The 26413-nt window shown below is 45.1% G+C and overlaps 2 long non-coding RNA genes across 2 annotated transcripts in view; both read left to right on the top strand.

Moving 5' to 3' along the window:
* Positions 1-19042, top strand: part of LOC150021767 (uncharacterized) — a 59110-nt gene extending 40068 nt beyond the window's left edge. Inside the window, exon 4 of the long non-coding RNA XR_016511268.1 lies at positions 16131-19042. This is a non-coding gene — a long non-coding RNA (uncharacterized LOC150021767). The remainder of the gene's footprint in view (positions 1-16130) is intronic.
* Positions 19043-23335: 4293 nt separating this feature from the next.
* LOC150021766 (uncharacterized) lies at positions 23336-26042 on the top strand. Its single transcript, XR_016511269.1, has 2 exons — positions 23336-23486; positions 24393-26042. It is a non-coding gene; the product is annotated as an uncharacterized LOC150021766 (long non-coding RNA).
* Positions 26043-26413: the final 371 nt, after the last annotated feature.

The raw sequence follows: 26413 nt of genomic DNA, 5'->3' as shown, positions 1-26413 counted from the left end.
CCCCACAGTGAGGTTATTTGTGGAATCTATGTCAACTTCCAAAGCAGTAGGCAGGCTGCACACCTCCTTGTTCCACTGTCCCTCTCCCTCTTATTAAATACATAATGCATATTCACTGTATTAACTGTAGGACATAACAGCAGTGCACAACAAGAAAAAGTGAAATTATATACCATCCCAACTCCTACAGATTAATCGGTGTTAACATCTGAGAATATTCTCTGGCCAGTCCTTTTTCTAAATGTGTACCTGTGGCCAGGTATATGTATGTTTTTTTAATACAAAAATATGCACCACCACCCCACTTAAAACTTCTCTTCAGTGTTTTAGGTCTTCACACATTCCGTCCTATCACGCCACTCCTCTGAATGCTGCCCGGAACCATGACATGCTTGCCTGTGCTCTAGAAGGGTGCTAGGCTTGGCTCCTTCTCCCGTCTCCCTCATAAACAGGTTGTGGAGTATCCCCTCAATTCAGTCCCTGTGTAAAGCCACCGATGTTGCTTTAGGACCTGTTTCTGGAATTTCTGGGTCACAGGGAGGGAAAGTTTTTACAGCTCTGGGTACACACAATGCTGATCCAAGAGGTTGGACCATGACAGCAAGTGTTTGGCCACTCTTGGGGCTCCAGAAACTTCTCTGTTGGGGTGGAGATGAAGGCAAGAGCCCTGTGTTTTGTCCATGGCAGGTCCACATGCATCAGCTGTGAAATATGTCACAGGTGTGGTATGAGCAGCAAGCAGTGCACTGGGGCTGTGCTTCTGACCACTTGGCCTGGCTGCTGATAGAGCACCCACCAGCAAGGATCAGGTCTGGGGCTCAGCCCTTGCCACTGCCTTGGTGAGTCAGTAAGTGGAGTACAGCCCTCTGTCCTCTGTGGGGCTCTGGAAGTGGAGATGCAGAGAAGGCAAGGTGGCATCTGGACTTGAACCCAGGAACACTTCTCCCCCATCCAAGTGGCCTTTTTATCTTGCCCCAATGTCATAAGACAGGGTCGCACAGACCTACTGGGATTCCCAGATCTGGCTTGTTTCAGCCTCCATTCTGTCATCTGTGAAATGGGCTGGTCTTTCCGCCTCAGAGGCTACAGCGAGACTCCCGGTAGCTGACAGGCTGGAGGTGCCTCACAAACCAGACAGCTGTGAGGTGCCGCTAGCTCACACCTGGGCTGTCCTGCTCAGGCTCTGACCCGCACCGTGAGAAGGACACAGGGGGCTCCTGCTCACCCCTTCAAATTTCTCATCCTGATTCTGGCACCAAGCAGTCAGTTTTCCCCATCTGCACATTAAGGAGGTTTGTCTAGAGAAGTGGTTCTTAACTGGGGGTGGGGGTGTCTCAGGCTATTTTAGGACAATGATTCATTCATCCTACCTACTAACCCTGCAGCTTCCACTTGGTGCCAAGCTCTCTAAAAGCTTAGTACTGAATTAACATCACATTCACCATCACCTTCCATGTGAGACAGTCTTATCCCCAATTTACAGATGAGGAAACTGAGGCTCCTGGACATGATCAGAGGCATTATGCAGGCACAAGATGATACGAGAGTGAATATGACAGACACATCACTGCCCGTGTGTAGGAAGGGGATAGATGAGCACACAAATTGGGTCAGAAAGTAGAAGCAGGTGTATGACACATTAGGGGCAGAGGTGGAAGGGCAGGGGCTGACCTCAGACACTGGACAATAAAAGCCCTTAGGAAGAGGTGACCTCTAAGCCAAGGTCTGAGTGACAAGCTGAGAGAGAGAGTTCCATGGAATGAACCATCAAGGGTCAAGGCCTGAGGTGAGAGTGGGCTAAGCATGTTCAAAGTGAGGGTTCCTGGTATGGTGCAGGGTTGGGCACAGGGGACCAGACCAGGAACCCGCTGCAAGAACAAAGACCTGGCTTGCAGACAGAGGCCCACCAAGACCCCCCAGCAGCACCACTCCAGCATCCCAACTTCTGCAACCCTGAAGGTCAGGGATTCTCTTCTTAAGGCAGAATCATCAGCTGAAGAGGTCTAGAGTCCAGGACAGCTGGCCAAGGCATGTCCAGCCTCTCCTGTAACTCCCAGGCCCAATTCGAACAGGGAGATGCCTAAGTCCAACATGGGCCAGAAAGTGAGGGGAGTGCTGCAGTTCTCCCCAAATCTCAACTCCTTGTCCTGCCAGAACCTTATCACTAGGGTAGTACAGCTCCCAGCAAACCTGCTAGAGTTTACCCAGCCTTTTGTAGGTGTGTGTGTGTGGTGGGGGGGTGCATCCTTCCTGGGTTTTCAGCCTCACACTACCAGTTGTCAGGCCCTTCAGGTGCTAACATTGTCCCATTTAATCCCTGGGATGCTGGGGTTTCTTTACCCCCATTTTACAGATGAGAAAACTGAGGCTCAGAGAAGCTGAGACCTGCCCAAGGCTTCTTGACTGGTAAGCAGCCCAACCTGGATTCTGACCTGGGTCAGCAGGGCTCTATACCCTGCCATCTGCTCCAGAGCAGTCATCTCAGGCAGATGACCTCCAAACAGAACATTCTGACCCCACCCAGATTTAGGGTAGATTTGCTGAGGCACATGCTCCCTGAGGGTGTTCTCCCTTTGGATATTCAGGAAATAACCTAAACCCAGCAACTTATATATTAAAAACATTTAATTTTAAAATAGATAATGTATGCTCATGGTTCAGAAGTAAAATAAATTATCAAGTGAATATCTCCTTTCCAACTGTCCCATATCCACCAGCCCCCAGAGTCCCTGTCATTAGCTTCTTAGGCATCCTTACAGAATTTCTTTGCGCAAACATAAGCAGACACATGCACAAATAGCTGTAGGTGGTAAATGCCTGTGTATGATCTGACTCCCTTGTTCTTTACACAAGGACCTTACCCTGGCACACTGCCTTGCTTTTCCTTTATGATGCATTCTGGAACGCACACCTCATGCCACTGTGGACGGAAGACTAAGTAAGCTAGATGAAGGGGACAAGCCCTTGGCTTCACAGCCCCTCTGGGTGTGAGGTGAAGGGCAACTCTCTTCTGTGGCAGGGCCCCTCACTCTGGAAAAGTGGGAAGGGAATGGTGAACACCTCCTGGATGCAGCGCAGGCCTGGAGCCATGGACCTCCTTGGGTGCTGCTTCTACTTCCATATCCAACATGGGGCCCACTGAACCCACAAACACACTCTCAGACCCTGTTGACCTCACATAACCAGGCAAATATATACACAAGATACAGTCTTACCATTACATGAGCACATGCATATACATACATGCCAGTACAAAAACACACATGCACATGTGTGCACACACATAAAACATGCACACTTGTATACTCCCATACACATCCATGCACACACATGATTATGTGCACGTACAAGGAGGAAGACCCTCCCAGCAAGCAGTGGGGACTAACCCAGCTGGCCTCAGACCTGGTCTCAAGCCACCAAACACAAGCAAGAGTTGGGCTGGGATGAGAACCCAGTACCCCTGCCTCCTTGCCCTGTACTCAACAATCACATTAAAGAGAATCTGCTCCTGGGCTTCCTTCAGCTGAGAGTCAGAAACCAGGAAGACATCGGTGATGACCATCTGAGGTTTGTTTTGTTTTGTGACATACAATATTATGTTAATTTCAGGTGTACAACATAGCAATTAGATATTTATATACTTTATGAAGTGATCACCCTGATAAATCTACCACCTGGCACCATACAGAATTATTATAATATTAGTGACTATATTCCCTGTGCTGTACTTATATCCCTTGACTACTTTTATAACTGGCAATTTGTACTTCTTAATCCCTTCACCTTTTTCACCCAATCGCCACAACTGGCAACCATAAGTTTATTCTCTGTATCAAGTGTTTTATTTGTTCATTTATTTATTTTTTAAAGTCCACGTATAAGTGAAATCATATGGCATTGTTTTTCTCTGTTTGAGTTGCTTCACATAGCATAATATCCTCTAGGTCCATCCATGTTGTTACAGATGGCAAGATTTCATTCTTTCCTATGGCCAAGCAATATTCTATTGTATATACGTACCACTCCTTTTTAATCCATTCATCTGTAAGTGAAAACTTACATTGGCTACTGTATATAGATTTTGATGTAAGATACATTCCATATTTGTGACCCTGATTTTAGTTCAAGTTTTTCATGCTGTGAAGTCTGACTAACCTAACTATTCTCAGCATACAAAACCATATAAACTTACACAATATAATCATAATGATTGTTGTCAGTAATGGCTAGAATGGCAATGATAACCAAGATAAATATTAAACTGGTGTTGGTATCAATTGTAAGCAATCAACCACCAAGAGGTATAGTTCTTGGCATGTACTGGATTCTTTGTCCCTTTGTCTTGTCAATCATTAGTACCTTAACTCGTCGGCAGCCGTCCGTCTCGAGAGACGATGGTGTAGCTTCTTAAGAGTCTATCTGCACCGCCGAGAATGGCTGTGCAGTCCAACTCGGGAGTGACACGATATATGTCTCCTCCCGTGTTGAATCGACATCTTGCGCTGACGCTGGAGTGTCCTCTCCAGTGAAGCTGAAGCTACAGAGCCTGGGCAGGGTGATATGGAGGATCTGCTGTTGCCCATGCAGCAGACCCCCCCTCTCTTCGCAGCTGAAGGATCCAAGGGAAAGACGGAGTCAATACAGCTTGGGTTCAGGTGCGCCGCAGGAGTTGCCGGTGTTGACTACAACGTCAAACCGCCTTAGGGACTCCGGCTCCGGATTTTCTGTCGGGGTTTACTCCCTTAGCCTTTCCCCTGAAGAGGTATGCCGCAAGGCAGCGGAGGTTTTTTGGAATCAGAGTTTTCCTTCTCTGAGTACCTTAACTATACTATAAAATATTTACTGTACCCTTGGCTGGGCAGCTCAGTTGGTTGGAGCATCATCCTGTTCACCAAAAGTTGTGGGTTCGATCCCCGGTTAGGGTGCATACAGGAGGCAATCAGTCAATGTTTCTCTCTCTCTCTCCCCTTTCTTCTCTCTCTAAAATCAATAAACATATCCTGGAGTGAGGATTAAAAATTTTTTTAAATAAAGAAATAAAATAAAATATTTACTGTAACTACTGTCTGGTAGCAGAGAATGCACAGATGGTTGGATTGCCATCTGCCCTGATCCTATTCATGTAAGTAACTTACCCTACAATAAATTCTACTATATTCTACGGAGTTGCTAGCCTCCTTCTTCAGTCTCAAGATACTTTCTCCTTATGGTGGCCACTATACATTTGCCTCACTACCAGACAGGGGTGTGTATATTTTTTCTAATTAGTGTTTTGGATTTCTTTGGATAAATACCCAGAAGTGGAATTGCTGGGTCATTAAGGCAGTTCCATTTTTTAATCTTTTTTTTTTAAGTATATTTTATTGATTATGTTGTTACAGTAGTTCCAATTTTTTCCCCCTTTGCTTCCCTGTGCCCAGTACACCTCTTCCTTCCAGCAATCCCGCCCCCCTTAGTTCAGGTCCATGGGTCGTGCATATAAGTTCTTTGGCTTCACTCTTTCCTATATTATTCTTAACTTCCCCCTGTCTATTTTATACCAACCGATTATGCTTCTTAGTCCCTGCACCATTTCCCCATTTTTCCCCTTTCCCCCTCCTAGCTGATAACCCTCCAAATGATCCCCATATCTATGATTCTGTTCCTATTCTTGTTTGCTTAGTTGGGTTTTGTTTTTATTTTTTAGATTCAGTTGTTGATAGTAGTGAGTTTGTTGTCATTTTAGTGTTCATAGTTTTGATCTTTTTCTTAAATAAGTGCCTTTGACATTTCACATAATAATGACTTGGTGATGATGAATTCCTTTAGCTTCACCTTGCCTGGGAAGCACTTCATCTGCCCTTCCATTCTACATGATAGCTTTGCTGGATAGAGTAATCTTGGTTGTTGGTTGCTTTTCATCACATTGAATACTGCTTGCCAGTCCCTTCCTGCCTGCAAAGTGTCCTCTGAGAAATCAGCTGATAGTCCTATAGGCATCCCTCTGTAAAGCAACTCTCCACCTCTCTCTTGCTGCCCCCAGGACTCTGTCTTTATTTTTCACCTTTGGCATCTCAGTCATGATGCGTCCTGGTGTGGTCCCCTCTGGGTCCATCTTGCCCGGGACCCTCCGTGCTTCCCAGACCTGTATGTCTGTCTCCTTCGCAAAATTTGGGAAGTTTTCCTCATCTTTTTAAATTCTTGCTTCCTCATTCTGCACTGGTTGACTGCTTTTTTCTTCCTTATGTTCCATATCATTGACTTGAACCCCAGTTTCTTTCTCTTCATCATTGGTTTTGTGTGGATTTTCCTTCGTTTCACTTAGCATAGCCTTCATGTCTTCTCTTAGGCATTTGCCATACTCAAGCATATCTGTCAAGCTTGTGAGCATCTTATCACCAGTATTGGGAATTCTGCATCAGTTAGGTTGTCTCTCTCCTCGTTTGTTAGGTTGGCTATCTCCGTGTCGCTTAGTTCTCCCACTGGAAGCTTGATTCGTTCCCCCTTTTGAGCCATACTTCTCTGCCTCCTTATTCTGACAGGCTCCTGTGTTTGTTTGCCTCCGTGTCCTAGGTAGAGCTGTCGCTCCTGTTATGTTGTAAGGAGACTCGTCAGTATAGGGGTGATCTGTTTCACCACGTTGTGGCGCTGTATGTGAGGGAGCGGTCTGAGAGGGAACAATGCTGCCTGCCCAGCACTAGCCCCTTTTCCAGGAACCTCTCCCACTTCCGCACCAGACTGTTGCCCCTCTAGCTGCTGCCCTGGCCGTCGTTCCCAGAGTGGGTGGGTCTGCAGACATTCTAGGACCGTGGGGGGCCCTTTAAACAAGCGAACTCTGCTGAGACCGGCAGGTTCTGCTTCCACTCCAATCCCCACTGGTCTGCACAGTCAGAAGCAGTGAGGCTTGATTTTCCCCGGTACTGGGACCATGGGCTGTGAGATCCGGCAATGAGCTGGGAAAGCTCCCCAGGTGTCCCTCCCAACTTTTTAAAATGTGTAGCTGTGCTTTCTGCTGGCCTGCCGCTGCTGCCACCACACCATGTCCTCTCCACCCTGGCTCCGCCCCTTCTATCTGTCTGGATGAGTATTTCTTCTTTATATCTTTGTTTGCTGGACTTCCATGCAGTTTGATTTTCTGGAACTTCTGGTTGTTTCTAGTTTTGAGGTAGTTGTATTCCTTCTTAGTTGTGGAGGGAGATGCAGCGTGTCTGTCTATGCCACCATCTTGGCCGGAAGTCCCCATTTTTAATCTTTTGAGAAAACTCCACACTGTTTTCCACAGTGGCTGCACCTATCTACATTATCACCAACAGTGCACAATGGTTCCCTTTTCTCCACATCCTCATTAACAATTGCTTTTTGTTGATTTATTGATGATAGCCATTCTGACTGCTGTGAGGTGATATCTTATTGTGGTTTTAATTTGCATTTCTCCTATGATTAGTGAAGTTGAGCATCTTTTCATATGCCTATGGGCCATCTGTATGTCCTATTTGGAGAAACGTCTATTCAGGTACACTGCCCATTTTTAATTGGATTATTTGTTTCTTTGGTATTAAGCTGTATAAGTTGCATATATATTTTTGATATTAACCCCTTATCAGATGCATCATTGGCAAATACCTTCTCTCATTCAGTAGGTTGTATTTTTGTTTTGTTGATGGTTTCTTCTCTGTGAAAAAATTCTTCAGTCTGATATAGTCCCATTTGTTTATTTTTTCTTTTGTTTTTCTTACCCAAAGTGACATATCAAAAAAAAAATTTCTAAAATTGATGTTAAAGAGTTTGCTGCTTATGTTTTCTTCTAGGAGTTTTATGATTTTATGCCTTCCATTTAAGTCTTTAATCCATTTTGTTTATTTTTATATATGGTATAAGAAAGTGGTCTGGTTTCATATTTTTGCTTGTATCTGTTGTTTTCTCAAAACCATTTATTGAAGAGACTGTCTTTACCCTATTGCATATTCTTGCTTATCTTGTCATAGATTAATTGACCATTAAGGCATGGGTTTTTTTCCGAGCTTTCTATTCTGTTCCATTGTCTATGTTTTTGTTTTTATGCCAGTACCATGTTATTTTGATTAGTATGGCCTTGACATGAGGTACTTCCAACTTTGTTCTTCTTTCTCAATATTGCTTTGGCTAGTCAGTGTCTTTTGTGCTTCTCTATTAGGATTATTTGTTCTAATTCTGAAAAGAGTGCCACTGGTATTTAGATAAGGATTGCATTAAATGCATAAATTGCTTTGTGTAGGATGGACATTTTCATGATATTAATTATTCTTATCCGTGAGTGCAATGTAGCCTTCCATTTATTTGTGTCTTTTTCATTTTCCTTCTTCAATGTCTTATAGTTTTTCAAGTACAGGTCTTTTACCTCCTTGTTTAAATTTATTTAGGTATTTTATTCTTTTTGATGCACTTATAAATGGGATGTTATTCTTAATTTCTCTTTCTGATAGTTTGTTATGGTGTATAGAAATGCAACTAACTTCTAAATATTAATTTTGTATCCTGATACTTTACTGAGTTCACCTATTAGTTTGAACAGTTTTTTAGTGGAATCTGTAGGATTCTCTCTATATCACCCACAAATGATAGTTTTACTTCTTACTTTCCGATTGAAATGTCATTTATTTCTTTTTCTTGTCTGATTGCTGTGGCCAGGACTTCCAATAGTATGTTGAATAAAAGTGGTGAATGTAACATCCTTGTCTTGTTCTTCATCTTAAAGAAAAAGCTTTCAGCTTTACACCATTGAGTATGATATTAGATATTGGTTTTCATATATGCCTTTATTATGTTGAGATATATTGCCCCCATCCCTACTTTGCTAAGAGGTTTTCTTTGACCATAAATGGATGTTGAATTTTGTCAAATGCTTTTCTGTATCTATTAGTATGATTATATGATTTTTATCCTTTATTTTGTTTATTGTATCAAGTTAACTGATTTGCAGGTATTGAGATAAGCTTGCATCCTGGGAATAAATCCTACTGATCATGTTGTATAATATTTTTAATGTATTATTGAATTCAATTTGCTAATATTTTGTTGAGTATTTTTGCATCTATGTTCATCAGAAATATTGACCCACAATTTTCTTTTTTTTTTTTTTCAGTTTAATGTGTTTTATTGATTATAATATTACATTTGTGCCAATTTCCCTTCCCTCTGCTCCCCTCCACCCGGTGGCCCCCCTCCCTCCAGTTGTCCCCCCCTTTTAGATCATGTCCATTAGTTGTGCATACAGTTCTTCTCAACCTCTCTCTGTCTATTCCATTCCCTCCTACCATGATCCTTAATTCCTATATCATCTCCCTCCCTCTCCCCATTCCCCCTCCCTGTTGACCTCCCCCCAATATGTTCCCCGTACCTATAGTTCTTTTTCCACTCTCGTTGCCTGTTTAGTTTTGCCTTTGTTTCAATTCCCTAGCTTCTGTTGTTCGTTGTTGTGATGCAGTTTTCATTTTAGATTTCATTGTCTTGATCCTCCTTTTTCTAAACCAGTCCCTTTAACATCTCATATAATAGTGGTTTGGATCTAATGAACTCTTTCAGTTTTATTTTGTCCTGGAAACACTTTCTCTGTCCTTCTATTCTGAATGACAATTTCGCTGGATAGAGTATTCGTGGTTGTAGGTTTTGGATTTTCATTACTTTGAATATTTCTTGCCAGTCCCTTCTTGCCTGCAGGGTCTCCCTTGAGAAGTCAGCTGATAGTCTAATTGGGACCCCTTTGTACATAATTCTTTTCTTCTCTCTTGCTGCTTTTAAGATTCTCTCTTTATCTTTAATTTTTGACATTTTGATTATAATGTGTCTTGGAGTGGTTCTCCCTGGGTCCAGTTTTTTTGGAACTCTCTGTGCTTCCTGGACCTGTAAGTCTATTTCCTTCCCCAAGTCTGGGAAGTTCTCCTTTATTATATTTTCACTCAATTTTTCAAGTTCTAGTTTATCTTCCTCGCTCTCTGGCAAACCAATGATTCTTATGTTGGGCCTTTTATAGCTGTCCCAGAGGTTTCTGATCATCTCATCGTTGCTTCCCATTTCCTCTCTCTGCATTGGTTGACTGCTTGTTCCTTCTCCATATTCCAGTTTGTTGAAATGAACTCTGGATTTTTTTTCCTCACCATCTGTCTCATATGTGGCTTTGTTCCTTTCGTTATGAGTGTTTTTCGCTTCTTTCTCATCTTTTTCCAGATCTTTTGTGAATTCTGTAAGCCACCTGATAACAATGGCCCAGAACTGAGCATCTGACAGGTTTCTTATCTGTTCATCTGTCAGGTTCTCCATCTGTTGCCTGGTGAGCTGTGCCACCGGGATTTCTATAGTTGTCTGCCTCATTTTGACAGATGCGTTTTGTTTTCTTGGGCCGGCTGTAGGGGGCAGTGCCTGTGTACTCGTAATGACCCAGCGACCGGCGCCGTTCGGCAACCTTTCTTGCTGTGCTGTGGTGCTTTGTCGTCGCAATCCAGCGACCGGTGCCTGTCCACAACCTATTTCGCAGCCCTGTGGCACTTTCTTTGGGGGCGGGGGTCCAAGATGGATTCACACAGTTATTCCGCTAGGAGACTGGGATCCGTCCTCCCGCCCCCCTGGGCCTCACTGTTCAAGGTGATGTGGTGGCTGCTTTCCCCAGCGTTGGGGTCACGAGCTGCCGGGGGTTCGACTGCAGCCGGGATTGTTCTCCCCGCCGCTGTCCCAGGTGCGACCGCAAACAGCGCCGCCCCCTTTCGCTCTTACCTGCCCAAAGGGCGCCGCTGGTTTATAACTTCATATGTTGGGCTTCCGTGTAGTTTTATTTTCTGGAATTTCTAGTTATCCTTTGTTTTGAAGTAGTTGTATTCCTCTCTAGTTGTAGAGGGAGACCTAGCGCGTCCGTCTAAGCCTCCATCTTGGCCGTAAGTTCCCACAATTTTCTTTTTCAGTAGTGTCTTTCTCTGGTTTTGGTGATAATGCTGGCCTCGTATAATGAGTTAGAAAACCTTCCATTCTCTTTATTTTATTGGAATAGTTTGAGAAGAATAGGTGTTAGTTCTTTGAATTTGTTAAAGTTCAGCTGTGAAGGTATCTGGTCCAGGACTTCTGTTTGTTGGGAGTTTTTTGCTTACTGATTTGATTTCATTAGTAGTTATCAGTCTATTCAGATTTTCTAGTTCTTCCTGATTCAGTTTTGAAAGATTATAAGTTTCTAGGAATTTATCGATTCCTTACAGATTGTCCAGCTTGTTGGCATAGTATTTTCTTATAATCCTTTGTATTTCTGAGGTGTTGGTTATCACCTCTTCTTTTGCATTTCTGATTTAATTTATTTTGGGGTCTTTCTCTCTCTCTCTCTCTCCCTCTCTCTGAACCTGGCTACAAGTGTTTTAATTTTATTGTATTTATCTTTGCAAAGATCAATATTTGATTGATCTTTTCTATATATATTTTTTAGTCTCTATTTCTGCTCTGATCTGTATTATTTTCTTCCTTCTACTCACTTTGGATTGTTATTGTTCTAGTTGCTTTAAGTGTAAGGTTAGATTGTTTAAGCTTTTTGTTTGTTTGTTTTTTGAGGTAAGTCTTTATTGCTATGAATTTCCTTCTTAGAACTGCTTTGGCTGTGTTTTCATTTTCATTTGCTTCAAGGTATCTTTTGATTTCTTCCTTAATCTCATTGTTAGTCCCTTCATTGTTTAGTAGCATGTTATTTAGCTTTGATGTGGTTGAGTGATTTTGAGTTTTCTTCTTGTAATTGATTTCTAGTTTCATACCATTGTGATCAGAGAGATGCTTGATATGATTTCAATATTTTAAAATTTACTGAGATTTGTTTGGTGGCCTAACATGTTCTAACTGTAAAGTATTCCAGGTACACTTGAAAGAAATCTATATTCTGTTGTTTTTGTGTGAACTGGCCTAAAAACATCTATTAAATCCATTCTGTTTAGTGTGCCATTTAAGGCCACTGTTTCCTTGTTGATTTTGTCTGGATGATCTATCCATTGATGTCAATAAGGTGTTAAAGTCCTGTAGTGTTATTGTCTCACTGTCAATATTTCCCTTTATGTTCATCAATATTTGACTTATATATTTGGGTGCTTTTATGTTGGGTGCAGAGATGTTTTCAATAATTGTATGCTCTTATTGGATTGACCCCTTTATCATTATAAAATCCTCTTCTTCGTTTTAAAGTCTATTTTGTCTTATATAGGTATTGCCTGAAATACTTTTCCTATCCCTTTACTTTTAGTCTGTGTGTGTCTTTTGATCTGAAGTGGGTCTCTAGTAGGCAGCATATGCATGTGTCTTGTTTTTTAAATTCATTCAGCCACCCTATGTCATTTGATTAAAGCACTTAGTCTATTTACATTTAATTATTAATAGGTATGTAGTTATTTTCATTTATTAATTTTTATTGTATTTTTAGTTTTTCTCTGTTCCTTTCTTTTTCTTTTGGTCTCTTCCCTTGTATGTTGATGGCTTTCTATACTGTTATGTTTGAATTCCTTTCTCTTTATTGCTTGTATATCTGTTATAGATTTTTGTTTGTAATTACCACATGCTTCGGATATACCAAGTTATGTTTTATAGCAGTCTAAGTTGATGTTTGTTTAAGTTTGAACACATTCTTAAATCACTACAGTTTTTACTCACTTTTTCCACATTTATATTTTGTCATTCTTTTTCTTACGTCTTTTGCATGTGTCTGTGTGTATCCCTTAGTTTGTTGTTGTAATTACACATTATCTTCTTACTTTTGTCTTTTAATCTTTGCAGAAACTTTATAGTTGGCTGATCCACTGCCTTTACTGTTTGTCTTTTTCAGTGAGATTTTTCTTTTCTGCATTTCCTTATTCATATTTTGAATGTTTTATTTTCTACTTTAAAAAGACCCTTTAAAATTTATAGTAATTCTGGTTTAGTGAAAATGAACTCCTTTAGCTTTTTCCTGTCTGGGAAGCTCTTTATCTCTCCTTTGGTACCCAGCCTTGCTGGGTAGCGTTCTTGGTTGTAGATTTTGCCTTTCATCCCTTGAAATTTTTGTGCCAATCCCTCCTGGCCTGCAAAGTTTCTCTTGAAAAATCAACTGAAAGTCTTATGGGAGCTCCTTTGTAAGTAACTAAATGCTTTTCTCTTGCTACTTTGAAGGTTCCTTTTCTTTAACCTCTCGCATTTTAATATGATGTGTTTTAATGGGGCCTCTTTTAGCTTCATCTTATTTAGGACTCTCTGTGGAATAGTTCAGGTTTAACTAACAAGTCCTTTCATTTAGATTTGTCACCCCTTCCTTGAGACTGGGGGTGTTGATTTATTTTAGTTACATGAAAGTGTGGGTGCTGGGTATGTGGTTTTTGTCCGTCTAATCACTCTGGGGCAGGTACTACTATAACTCCTACCTTGCAGAGGAGTGAGCTGGGCACAGAGAGGCTAAGGAGCTTGTGCCCAGTCATACAGCAAGTGAGGACCCTGGGCACTGCCCTTGACTGCAGCTCAGACTGGAGTAGGGAGTGGGTAGGGCAAAAAGGAAAGGAAGAGGAGCCATGTTTGCTCAGCTGATGGGGAACTCCAGTCTGCAACAGTAGGAAGCAGATCTCACTGTGTCCTGGGAACACTTTCTTCAGGGCTACAGCAGGGCCTGAAGATTTAGCAGGAGAGCCAGAGCTCTTGGTGACTCCAAGCCCTTGGATCTAGGGGTGTGGTGATCTCTGGAAAAATGGGATCCCTAACCCCTCAACCCTGGAGAGGAAAGAAGCTCAGCCTAAGAGCGGCTGTGTGGGGCTTCTATTTCAAGGGTGGCAAGATGCCATCACAACACACTTTGTTCCCATGTGTTTGGCCTCCACTTGGAACATGGAGCATTCTCCTACCAGATGGCTGTAGCTCTGGCAGAAAGCCTTGGGTGCCCTTGTCCCACAGGGTGGGCAGTAGCTATAGCAGCAGTAGGAAGAGTCTGTCCTTGGCCAGCTGGTCAGGGCTAAGATAGGAGTGGGGGTCCATTCCAGCCTTTGACCTCTCCCCACCCCAATGTACAGAATACTGAGCTAGATGCTGTCAAGCTCTTCCCTAGATGTCTTTTAGATATCTCCCTGCACCAGCAGCCCACACACTGGGGCCTTCCTCAGTGACAGCCCTGTCACCAACTAGCCCCCAGCCTTGGGCCAGACCTCCATGAGCACCCTGGTCATTCTCCTCCATCAGCTTCTTTGGCCTCGCTATCAGACTATCTCTGGCTTTTGCCTTCATCCCCCCCTCCCCTGCCACACACACACACATAGCCCAGGCTGGCACAGAGTGCCTACCCTCAGGCCGGTGCTTTCTGGATGAAAGAAAGAGACAGAAAACACTCAGTCTGAAGGAGATACTTTCCACCCACCCAAAAAGCACTGAGGGCTGCTCTGTGCCAGACGCTGGTCTCTCACTGAGGCCTGGCTTGAATGCCACCTCTTCTATGCAGCACCCCAGGGTCTCTGGTTCCTCGGTCAGTACAGAGATAGTTGCGGGGCAGCTACTATCTCCAGGCACTGCTCTAGGCCTGGACATCCAGTGGTGGGCCATGAAGACCCAGGCTGGTTACAATCTGGTGGGAAAGCCGGAACTAAAAGGGCAAAGGCCAGGAGATGGATACAAGATAGGCATGTCAGCCACAGAAATAAGGGGCTGTGGCTGTGGAGAGGGGGCAGGGCCTGGCCCAAAGACCTTATGTCGCACATGTGTGCAATGTCAGTGAGACAGACGTGGCCCTAGGAAAGGAGGTAAGCAATCCTGCCACCCCCAACCCTGGCTCCATGCCCTGGCTTTCTACTAATCGGTTGGGTGACCCTGGGAGGAGCCCCACCCTCTCTGGACTCATGTCCTGTCTAGACCTGGGGCTCCCTGGCAGAGATACCTGTCAGAGGCTTGATGACAGGTGAAGGGCATGTCTAAGGAGCAAGGACAGGAAAGAGGTAAAGTCACAGGCACAACCAGATTCTGAAAGGCTTCTGAGAGGGAGGAGACTGTGTGTACAGTCAGAGCAGCATCTGCCTAGTCCATGGGTTCTAGTGCTGGCAGAAGCCTCACCCATAGATTCCAGGAGCATGTGGCAACCCTGGCCTCAGGCCACAAGGAGAAGAGAGGGCACTTAAAGAGCAAGACATGGTCCAGGAAGCACATTGCTAAACCCAGGACCCAGACCCAGACCCAGACCCAGACCACCCAGGTCTGAATCCTCCTTCAGCCCAGGGGGTCCTTGATATGAGTTACATGCCTCCTAGAGCCTCAATCTCCTCTTGTACAAACAAGCCTCTGAACTCTGCTCTACCTCCAGGGCTCTCTGTAAACTGGCAAGCGTGGAGGACAAATGTGAAGGTGCTATTTGTTCCAGCTGTAGAATCCCAGGCTGTCAGTGGCCCTCACCTTTGCTGAGGAATTGCTCTTGCCTGAGCACCCTGTGTGCTGTCTGTGGTCATCCTCACCCTGGCCTCGGGCCACAGTCAGCGATGCTGGTGTGCCTGCTTCACAATCCTCTCTCTGCCTCTCCCTACCCTCTTCCTCCCTGGGAAGGCTCAGCACAGCTAGGAAGGAGACCCCCTTCCTGAAGTGCTGGTAAGAAGGATGTGAGGTCAATCTGAAAAAGATGATAAATTTCCTGGGTAACACATTGCTCTAGGCAGCCATATTAAAAAACAAACAAACAAAAAAAACAAAAAAACACAACACACTATTGGGAAAAGAAGAAAAATGGTATAGCAAGAAAAAGGGTTATTTATATGTCCTGGTTGGCAAAAAAAGAGAAAGGTATGTATCTGGGGGGTACGTAGCTGGATTCCAAGCATCAGGGGTCCTGTGTATGTACCCAGACACAACCAGCTGCAAACCATCTCCTCCTGGCCACAGAGCAAAGCCCCTGCACGCAGAGTCAATGCATCCATGCTCTGCACTAAGGCCAGAGGCCAGCCTCTTAAGCATTCAGAGGAGGCCATAGCCCCCACATGGTGGAGGGGAGGCAAGCAGGAGATAGTGATAAGGGTGTGGGAGCCCCTGGCCTAGTCACACTGAACCCGACCCGTAGGGTCACTGACAGGAACTGTTGGAATCCCTTCAGATTTGGGTTTCTTTACGACCCAAAGACTTTTGATTAATACACTCCCTCAGCCCGAGCTTGGCTTCTTTCTCTTTCCCAGATGACCCTGTTTCTTCAGTCCCAGCATGTCCCCAAGCCTATCAAGGTGCAGTGAGAATCCGGGGGAAAAAAGATGAAAATATTTACAGGTTTCAATTCTACCATGTGCTTGGTTACCTCTGAATCCTTATGGACACCTTGAAGAGTTAAAATTATTGGCCCCCATTTCACAGAGAAGGAATCTGAAGGTAAGTCATCTGCCTCAAATCACACAGCCACCAGGTGGCAGATAAAGAGTCCCATCTGAGCAGCTTCCTGGACGGTGACTGGGCCCTGCAGCAAGGGTAGGTACTGGAAAAGACCCCAATTACCTCAATACCTTGGCCCCCACCTATGCTGGGCCAATCTGGTCTCAAGGAGCTCCTCCAAGGTGTTCTGATCACTCAGCAGCCCATGAGATGGTAACAGACTGAAGCCCAACCAAGGATGAGGGATCTGAGACTCAGGAGGTGTCTAGAGCTATCCCCCCGAGGGCTAAGTAAAGTCAGCACTTCGCTCTTATTTGATAATGAAGAGCAAATCTGAGGAAAATGCTCCATGTTATTTTGGGGTTGGTAAGTGCTGTGACATTGGGTTGCAAACTTCAGGGTGAGTTATGATGACTAAAAATGCAAAACTTCCCTTAATAATTTCAAACAGATGCTGGGATCATCTTGATGAGGAATGAAACCAAAGCATCCAGTAAAACATCTTGCAATTAGCCATTCTCTGATTGGCTGCCTGTTGAGCTTAAGGGGCCGCTCTGATGAGATCCTTTTATAATCATTAGAATTCGTCCCTCTGAGGTCAGGTCAGTGCACCAGGGTCCAATAAGATAGGGTGTGACCAGAGACAGGGAAGACTCGGTATCTCTGGCTCAAGCCCAGCTCCTTAGAGTCCTGGTGTCCCAGCTCATCCCCAAGAAATCAGATAAACAGAGAAAGGAAGGCCAGAACCCTTCAGCTGGTGTGTCTAGAGAGCCTGGCCCTCGAGACCTCTGAGCTGATACAGCACCCAATCTGGCTTCAACCCCACTGCCCCCAGCCTCACTGACCTTGTCCTGGCTTTCCTGCAATATATGATGAGCCAATTTGCCAAAAGACAATTTACTGAATGATTTTCAGGATGACAAACTTATCAGAAGTACTTGTCAATTTTCATTTTTTCTTCAAAATGGCATTTGAAGGAATGTTTAGTTTGTATCTGTTCCAACTCCCTGCTGTTGGGTGAGAGGCAGAGAATGAGGACTGTGGGGCAGGGAAGAAGGATATGGGCAGAAGCTGGGTCAGTAGGCATGGGGGAGCAGGCAGGCTTACCAGAGGGGCCCCTGGGTGGGATTGGGCCCTGGCTCTGGACATGGTGGGCAAAACCCTGCTTCAAGGTCTCAGACTCACCACTGAGGGTTGACCAGGCCCCGTTGGCAGCAAAATGAGCTTATTCAGTCTTTCTTGGGGGAGGAGGATGGTCCCAATGCCCCTGGTAGGATTTAGCCTCGAGGAGGAGGGGTTAAGGGGTCTCAACTACCAGGGAGGGGAGGGCAGCAGAGGTTGGTGACCACATAGGCATTCCATGGAGGGACTGAGATTGGGGGTGGAGGTCACTGGCCTTCCTGTCCCACAGTCACCAGGGGTTTAGCCCACCAGACCCAACACACACCCCTGGCTTTTTTTTTTTTTTATGTTGAGATAACTATAGATTCACCTGTAGTTGTTAAAAATAATGCAGAAACCCAGTGTACAGTTTACTCCACATTCTCTAATGGTAATATATGGCAACTTGGGTAATACAAGGGATGGTGCCCTCGGTAATGTGATGCTCTGAATAGTGACAGCTCTTGGCAGGGCTCTGAACATGTCAAAGTCTAATCTTCCCTTGACATCAAGAAGAGCAGTTGTATTTCTGGAAAACTCAATATATAAAAAAGATTTATTCATTTTTAGAGAGGGGAAGGGAGGGAGAAAGAGAGGTAGAGAAACATCTATGTGTGGTTGGTTGCCTCTCAGATGCCCCCAACTGGGGACCCGGCCTGCAACCCAGGCATGCGCCCTGACTAGGAATTGAACCAGTGACCCTTTGGTTCGCAGGCTGGTGCTTAATCCACTGAGCCACACCAGCCAGGGCCTCAATATATTTTAAAATCATATGAAATGTAGTTATGGTTTAGATGTCAAATGGAGTGAGGTCCCAGGCTCAGGTAACTGCACATGGGTTTTCACTTCTATGAATAACTGGTGAGATGTTCGCCAAGTTCTCGGTACTACAGGTCTATCTACCACATTGTAGGGTGTTAGCTTCCCTGGTCCCCTGCCCATCAGACGACACCTGTCCTTGGATTCCCCTGAGAATGCCTGCCCACATCTTTAATGTCCCCCAGGGGGCAGTGTGGCCCTGTGGAAAGTCCTCAGCACACATCCTCTGCTGCCCACACTGGCAGCTCCACCTGCATCTGTCTCCCCATGGGCAGGAGTTGCTGTTTCCCAGGATTCAGCCTAGGCCCAGTACCCAACAGGTACTAAATAATGTGCCTAACAATTGATCTGGACAGAGAGTCAGCCAAGGTGACAATGGTAAAGCTGCAAATAGGATCCTAAGAGGCCTGGTGGGATCTTAATCTTGGGACACTTCAGAACCAGTCCCAACAGCCGACCCTCCCCTGTCATGGCTTTGCTTCCTTCTTGGAGACCCCACTGCAAGCAATGAGTCACAGCTTCCCACCAGAGGGAGACTGTCCCCTTTGAGGCAAGCTAGTCACCATGTCCCTCAAACTGAGCCTTTAATTGTCTCAAATCCAGAACTGTAAAGCAGTAATTGGAGATGAAACTTCTTTGTGTAACCAGCTGGTTGGGTGGTTGAGGCACTTCCATAATAAAGTGCATATGTAAGTGCACAGGACTGCTCCAGAGGACCCAGAGAAAATGTACATGGGGTGGCCTTGGGAAGAGAAACAGGGAGGGAGGGAGGGAGGGAGGTGACTTTGCACTGTGTGCAGACATTTTTATACCATGTGGATAAATTACTTCTCAATTACCGTACGTGAATAAATAAAGAACAATACAAAAAGATGGAAGATGGTATTACTTGTGTGGCTGAATTTTTTTGAGCACCTACTACATGCCAGGTAACCCCAAGGACCCAGCTCCATGGGTTACTTATGTATTGGAGGACTGGGATCTGGGTAGGAAGCACAGAGCCTCCTTTTTCCCTTATCCCTGCCATGAAACAAAAACTCTGACCATGGAGGCATCATCAGGTGTCTACCCCTCCAGAGCTGAGTGGTCCATCAGGAGAGAGGGAGAGCAAACTTTTATCAGTCACACTTCAAGAAAGGGTAAATAAAACCACAATGAGATGCATTGCACACCATGAGGACTGTGAGTGTAAAAGAAGACACCCCCAAATTCCTGCCAAATGGTAAGTGTTGGCAAGGATATAGAGAAATGGAAACTCTGTACACTGCTGGTAGGAACATAAAACAGTGCAGCTTCTATGGAAAATAGTATGGTGGTTCCTCAAAAAGTTAAATATAGAACTATCAAATAATTCAGAAATCCCACTTTTGGATATATATATATATATATATATATATATATATATATATATATATGCAAATGAATTGAAAGCAGGTACCTAAAAGCATTATTCACAGTACATAAGAAATGAAAGTAACCCAAGTGTTCATGAATAGATAAATGGATAGACAAAATATGGTCTATACATACAATGAAATATTATTCAGACTTCTAAAGGAAGGAAATTCTGGCACATGCTACAACATGGATGAATCTTGAGGACATATGCTAAGTGAAATAAGTCAGACACAAAAGGACAAATACTGTATGATTCCACTTATGAGGTCCCTGGAAAAGTCATAGAGACAGAATGGTGCTTGCCAAGGGTGGGCAGTGGGAGGGGGAAGGGGAGTTAGAGTTTGATGGGGACTGAATTTTAGTGTGGGAAGATGAAGAGAGATCTGGAGATGGATGGTGGTGATAGTTGCACAATTACCACTGAACTGGACACTTAAGCATGGTTAAAGTGATAAATTTTGTTACATGTATTTTACCACAGTCAGAAATAAAAGGGGTCTGGCGAGGCCAGGGCCACAGGGATGCTGGGAAGCAAAGGTAAGACCTCTCCTGGGAAGGTCCCAGTCTGGGGTGGAGATGAGAAGCAGGCAGTTGGTGATAACAGAAGGAACTGCACTGTGGCAAAAAGGGAGGACCAGTGATGCAGGGGCGCAGCAGGGAACCAATTTGCCTGGGGGAGTCGAGAAAGAGGCCTAAGTTGGATCTTGAGGCCTGCAGTGAGGAGGAAAAATGGCATTTCTGCAGAGGAAATAGCATGGACAAAAGTGGGGCAGTGTGAGCTCTCCTGAAAGGGAGGGCAGGATTGGTGTGTAGCGGCTTCTGTGGCCTTATTTATTGTGTGCGCCTTCTCTAGACTATTAGCTCCATGTGGGCATGGCCCAGCCTGTCTCACTTATGGTTATAGACCAGTCAGGCCTGGCACAAAGCCTGGCACAAAGCCTGGTAACTACTGTGGGTTGAATGAATGAATGAGGGGTGATGACCCCATGATGACTACAAGTGAAAGAGCCAGAACATCTGAAGTGCAGATTCTGCTTAGGACGGCCACTGGCCCCTCTCCCCCAGTCTCCTGTGTGTTTGAGCATAAAGAGACCCAACAAAAGCTGACCCTGCCATCTTGGCTCCAAATAAGATCACAGACCCAGAGAGAGCAAGAGGCTGACCCAGGGTCACACCACAGGCAAGAACATAACTGGATTAAAGTATCCTTCTCTGTGAGCTCCTTGGGTGTTAGGGTCTCAGAGACAAAAGGGCAGAGAGGAGTGGAAGGAGAAAGAACAGAAGGCAGAATTTTAGGGGACTTCCAGCCAAGATAGAGGCCTAAACAGACTCGCTGTGTCTCCCTCCACAACTAAGAAGGAATACAACTACCTCAAAACTAGACATAACCAGAAGTTCCAGAAAATCAAGCTGCATGGAAGTCTAGCAAACAAAGATATAAAGAAGAAATACTCATCCAGACAGATAAAAGGGGCAAAGCAGGGGCAGAGAGGATGTGGTGTGGTGGCAGCAGCAGCGGTGGCAGCAGCAGGCTGGTGGAAAGCACAGTCACATGTTTTAAAAAGTCGGGAGGGACACCTGGGGAGAGCTTCTAGCATCAGACAAGACTGTGCAGCTCATGGTTCCAGCACTGGGGAAAATAAAGCCCCATTGTTTCTGACTGTGCAAACCAGTGGGAGTTGGGGTGGAGGAAGAAACGGCTGGTCTCTCAGCAGAGTATGCTTGTTTAAAGGGCCCCCACGGTCCTAGAACATCTGCAGACCTACCCACTCTGGAAACGACGGCCAGGGCAGCAGCTAGAGAGGCGCCAGTCCCATACAGAAGTGGGACAAGTACCTGGAGAAGGGGCAAGTGCTGAGCAAGCATCATTGTTCCCTCCCTGATCCCTCCTCCACATACAGCATTACAATGTGGTGAAATGAGTCCCCCCCGTACTGACAAATACTTACAGCTCCACCTCTTATAATTTCACAGGTGCAACAGCTCTACCTAAGACACAGAGGCAAAAATAACACAGGAGCCTGTTAAAATGAGGAGACAGAGAAGTATGGCCCAAAAGGGGAAATGGATCAAGGTTCCATTTGGAGAACTAAGAGACTAGGAGATAGCCAACCTCACAGATGAGGAGATAGCCAACCTAACAGACACAGAGTTCAAAACACTGGTGATAACGATGTTCACAGGCTTGACAGATATGCTTAAGTACAACAAACACATAAGGGAAGAAGTGAAGGCTATCCTAAGTGAAACAAAGGAAACTCCACACAAAACTAACAGTGAAGGGAAGGAAACCAGAGTTCAAACCAATGATTTGGAACATAAGGAAGAAAAAATAAGTCAACCAGTACAAAATGAGGAAACAAGAATTGAAAAAAATGAGGAGAGGCTTAGGAACCTCTGGGATAACTTTAAACGTGCCAGCATCCAAAGCTTAGGGGAACCAGAAAGAGAAGAGGAAGAACAAGAAATTGAAAGTTTATGTGAGAAAATAATGAAGGAAAACGTGCCAAAGTTGGTGAGGAAAATAGACATACAAGTCCAGGAAGCACAGAGAGTCCCAAACAAGTTAGACCCAAAAAGGGCCACATCAAGACACAACATAACTAAAAAGCCAAAGGTTCAAGATAAAGAGAGAATCTTAAAAGCAGCAAGAGAAAAGGAGAGAGTTACTTACAAAGGGGTGCCTGTAAGACTATCAGCTGATTTCTTGAAGGAAACATTGCAGGCAAGAAGGGGCTGGCAAGAAGTATTTAAGGTAATGAAGAGCAAGGACTTACAACCAAGATGACTCTATCCAGCAAAGCTATCATTTAGAATGGAAGGGCAGATGAAGTGCTTCCCAGACAAAGAATAGCTAAAGGAGTTTATCATTACCAGGCCATTATTATATGAAATGTCAAAGGGCTTATGAAAAAGAAGATCAAAATTACGAACATTAAAATGACAACAAACTCACAACTATCAACAACTGAATCTAAAAAATAACAAAATCCAACAAAGCAAACCAGAATAGGAACAGAATCATAGGTATGGGGATCATTTGAAGGGTTATCAGGTGGGAACGGGAAGGGGGAGAAATGTGGAAATGGTGCAGGGATTAAGCATAATTGGTAGGAACAAAACAGACAGAGGGAAGTTAAGAATAATATAGGAAAGGGTGAAGCCAAAGAACTTATATGCACAGCCCATGGACATGAACTAAGGGGGTGTGGGATTGCTGGAGGGAAGAGGGGTACTGGGCAGAGGGGAGCAAAGGGAAAAAATTAGGACAACTGTAACAGCATTAGCAATAAAATGTATTATAAAAAAAGAAGAAAAAGAACAGAAGGCAGTGAGCAGGCATGGGGGAAGGGGCAGACGAGGCTGCCGAATCCCCAGGACAGCGGATTGGAGCTAGTAAAGAGAGGGGTCTGGAGAGTAGGGGCAGACCCTTCCCCATTGGAGTACTGCCAGAAGGGCAGGAGAAGGTACAAGAAAGCACTTTGCCATAGGTGAGGCAAGGACCAGCCCCCACACTGGTCCTGGCTAAGCGTTGACCTAACCTTTGGTATTGTCTTTAACAGGAAGCTGTGAGTCCCTTCTAGGCCACCTGGCACCAACCTAGACCAGACCTGACTTAAGTGTGGAGGTCAGAGGGCAGGTGGAGAGGTGAAGGGCCTTTCTCATTCCAGGGCACAAAGCTACCTTATTGACCACGACTGGGGGCATTCTCAGAAGCACCCTGACTCCCATCCATGGGCCTCAGAAAACCTACAGGAGACAAGCCGCACTCCTCCTCACCCAACCAGCAGGTAGCAAGCTCCTGTCTCCCCGGTAGCTTTCCTGACTGTCCCATATGGGGTGTGGAGGTCCAAGGCCATGGGAAGGGAACACTGTTGCTCTCTGGGGACACGTGTGCACTGCTGTAGGCATGAGAAAAGGGTGGTAGAGAGTCCTGTCCAGACTCTCCCCTCCAACTTCCCTCTGTGATGCAACAATGTAACCACGGCCCCTGGCCCTACTCAGAATGCTCAGTGGCTCGGCATGGCCCACTGCCCTCAGGGAAAGCCTCCTCCTAGCACTCCAGATCACTGCTGCCTTGAGTCCTGCTCACACCTCCTGTCTCATCTTACTTCCCTCACACTTTGAGCAAAAGCCTTCAGTACAACAGAGCATTAGAGCTGGGCTTTGGGGATTGACTGTCTGAGTTCAAGTTCAGCCTTTATCCCTCACTGGGTGTTGCCTGGCACAAGTTACTTGGTGACTCAGTTGCGTTGTCTAAATAATGGGAATAAGTAGCTCCACCTCCTAAGCTACTGCTTGCAAACCGCTTGGATCTGAGGACTAACTTTTGCACACCTGGAGTGCTCTTCCCTCCTTGACCACCTGGCAAACCCCTATTCATAGTACATGCATGCTGTAGTCTGTGGCAACCCTCCCCATCACTAGGTCATCTTTCTGTCCTGACCCTTGGTACTTTATACTGACTGCCCATGCCTGTTCTCCCACAGGCCTCCAGGGTCTCAAAAGGCTTCCAGAAGGCAGAAACTACTTCTTACTTGGCTCTGTGCCACATTGTTTAGGGCAATGCCCACACAGGATCCATAATTCATTCATTTAACAAAAATTTACTGAGCAATTACTATATTCCCAGTGTTTTTTTATGTGCTAGAGATAGCAGCAGCTAACACACTGTCAACCTTTGTGCCCTGGTACAGCTGACATTCTGGTGTCGAAGATGGACCAATCAACCAAATTTGGGCACAGCGGTGGACAGAGAGAGATGCAGGGAAAGGGTAAGAGAATGTCAGAGTGGGATCCGCAAGCTAAAGCTGGTTAGAGCAAAGTCCTGGAGGAACGGAAAAGGGGCCCCGGAAGTTGCAGGCAGAGTGAGTGAATGACTAAACAAGTGTCCCAGGGAGGCAGGGGACTGCCTTGGCTTCAGCCCCCACACCGAGTCCTCCCAGAAGCTCCGTAGTTCATACTCAGTGCAAATTTCCTTCAGTTCAACTTCCTGTGTACCCAGTACGATAGTGTGTACAATATTGAGTGTAGTGTCAGTCAGAAGAGGGCTGACCTTAATTAAGACACCATTAATTAAGCTGTCAGAATAGTAATGGCCTTGGTTGTTAGCCAGTTTGATTAAGGAACTGATTCTTGGAGGCTTCATGATTTTCCCCCATTTCATTAATAATCTTCTAAAATTTTCATTGTCATCCTTTATCTAATTCACCATGCCACCTCTGTAAGTGACCTGCTCCCCTCTCAACAAGAGAGTCTAGTTTCCAGAACACCATATTTTGACCCATACCAAGGGTTCTAGAGGGTGGAAGGGAAGAAAGTGGTAAACAGGGAGGCAGGGAAGCGATGGGGAGGGCCTGCTGACAGGGTTCTTCCTAGTCCCGCCATGCACAGCGGCACCAGAGCAAGTCTGTCCAGGTCTGGCATGAGGCATAATGGGGGAGAAATGTCATTTCCAAGTGTACAGCAGGAAACAGTCTTGTGACTCCAGTTAAGTTCTTATCCCTCTCTAATCCTCAGTTTCCTCCACTGAGAATCAATGAGGCAACTGGGCATGAGAAGGCGCTGAAGCCAGTGTGACTCTGATGTTGGTTATCATGATGTTGGCCTTCCAGTTGCCATGTCAGTTAGACATCTAGAGATACTCAACTCCCTGTTCATTCTCCATTTAAGAGCCCTCGTAACAATGATGTTTGAGCAGCAGATGCTGGGACATCTTTGGGCTTGGCTGTTGGCCCTACCACTGGCTCTGGATGAGGGTAAAATGGTGAGCAAACAAACATATGCTTAACAATTGCCTCTATGCAATCTCAAGCAAGGCCTTATCTACATATAAAAGTCTTTCTGTAAAAACAAGGGGACAATCCCTTCTTTCCAACCACCCCCTCCCTAGTCTCTTTGCAAACATATGGTGCCTGTAGGTTTGGTGATAGTATGTGGAGGGATGGTCTGGATGTCACGATGCCAGACTGAGGGTCTGAGAGCTGGAGAAGCATGAAAAGACCCACAGGAATGAGAGGCAGGGAACATGGAGCTGCTGATAGGTGTACCCCCTCACCAGCCCAGCCCCTCTCCCAGGCAAGCAGACAAGAAAATTTTGGCCCATTGTTCAGTGAACTTGCCAGGAGCCATGTGTTAAAGTGAAAGTCCCCAGTGGATTGAGTGCCAACCTGTGAACCAAAGGGTCACTGGTTTGATTCCCAGTCAGGGCACATGCCTGGGTTGTGAGCCAGACCCCCAGTTGGGGGATGTGCGAGAGTGAACCACACATTGATGTTTCTCTCCCTCTCTTTCTCCCTCCCTTCTCCTCTCTCTAAAAATAAATAAATAAAATCTTTAAAATGCAAGTCCCTGAGCCCCAAGCAGGTCTGTATTGGTGTTGCAAGGGGCACTGAACTCTGTATGGTAGCCGTATCTCTCGCAATATCATGATTAGACAGGCTTGGGAAGCATGGCCATGGGAAGCAGCCACACACATGAACGTCAACCAGAGATGTTCATTAAAGTCACATGGAGAACTAACAAGAGCCTGATGCTTGAGCTCTATCCCAGGCCCATAAACCAGAAGCTCTGGGGGTGGGACCCAAGCATAAATAGTTTTAAAAACTCCTCAAGTGAGTCTAGTATACAGCTTGGGCTAAAACCCCCAACACCAGCTAGTACAATCCAAGTTTCCAGGGGAATTTTTCTGAACTTCAGTTTTCTCATCTCTAAAATG

The sequence above is a fragment of the Furipterus horrens genome, unplaced genomic scaffold (assembly GCF_987537825.1).
Source record: "Furipterus horrens unplaced genomic scaffold, mFurHor1.1.pri manual_scaffold_1, whole genome shotgun sequence".
NCBI classification, from domain to species: domain Eukaryota; kingdom Metazoa; phylum Chordata; class Mammalia; order Chiroptera; family Furipteridae; genus Furipterus; species Furipterus horrens.
The sequence above is the reverse complement of the archived record's forward strand: the minus strand, read 5'-3'. Positions and strand labels throughout refer to the sequence as shown.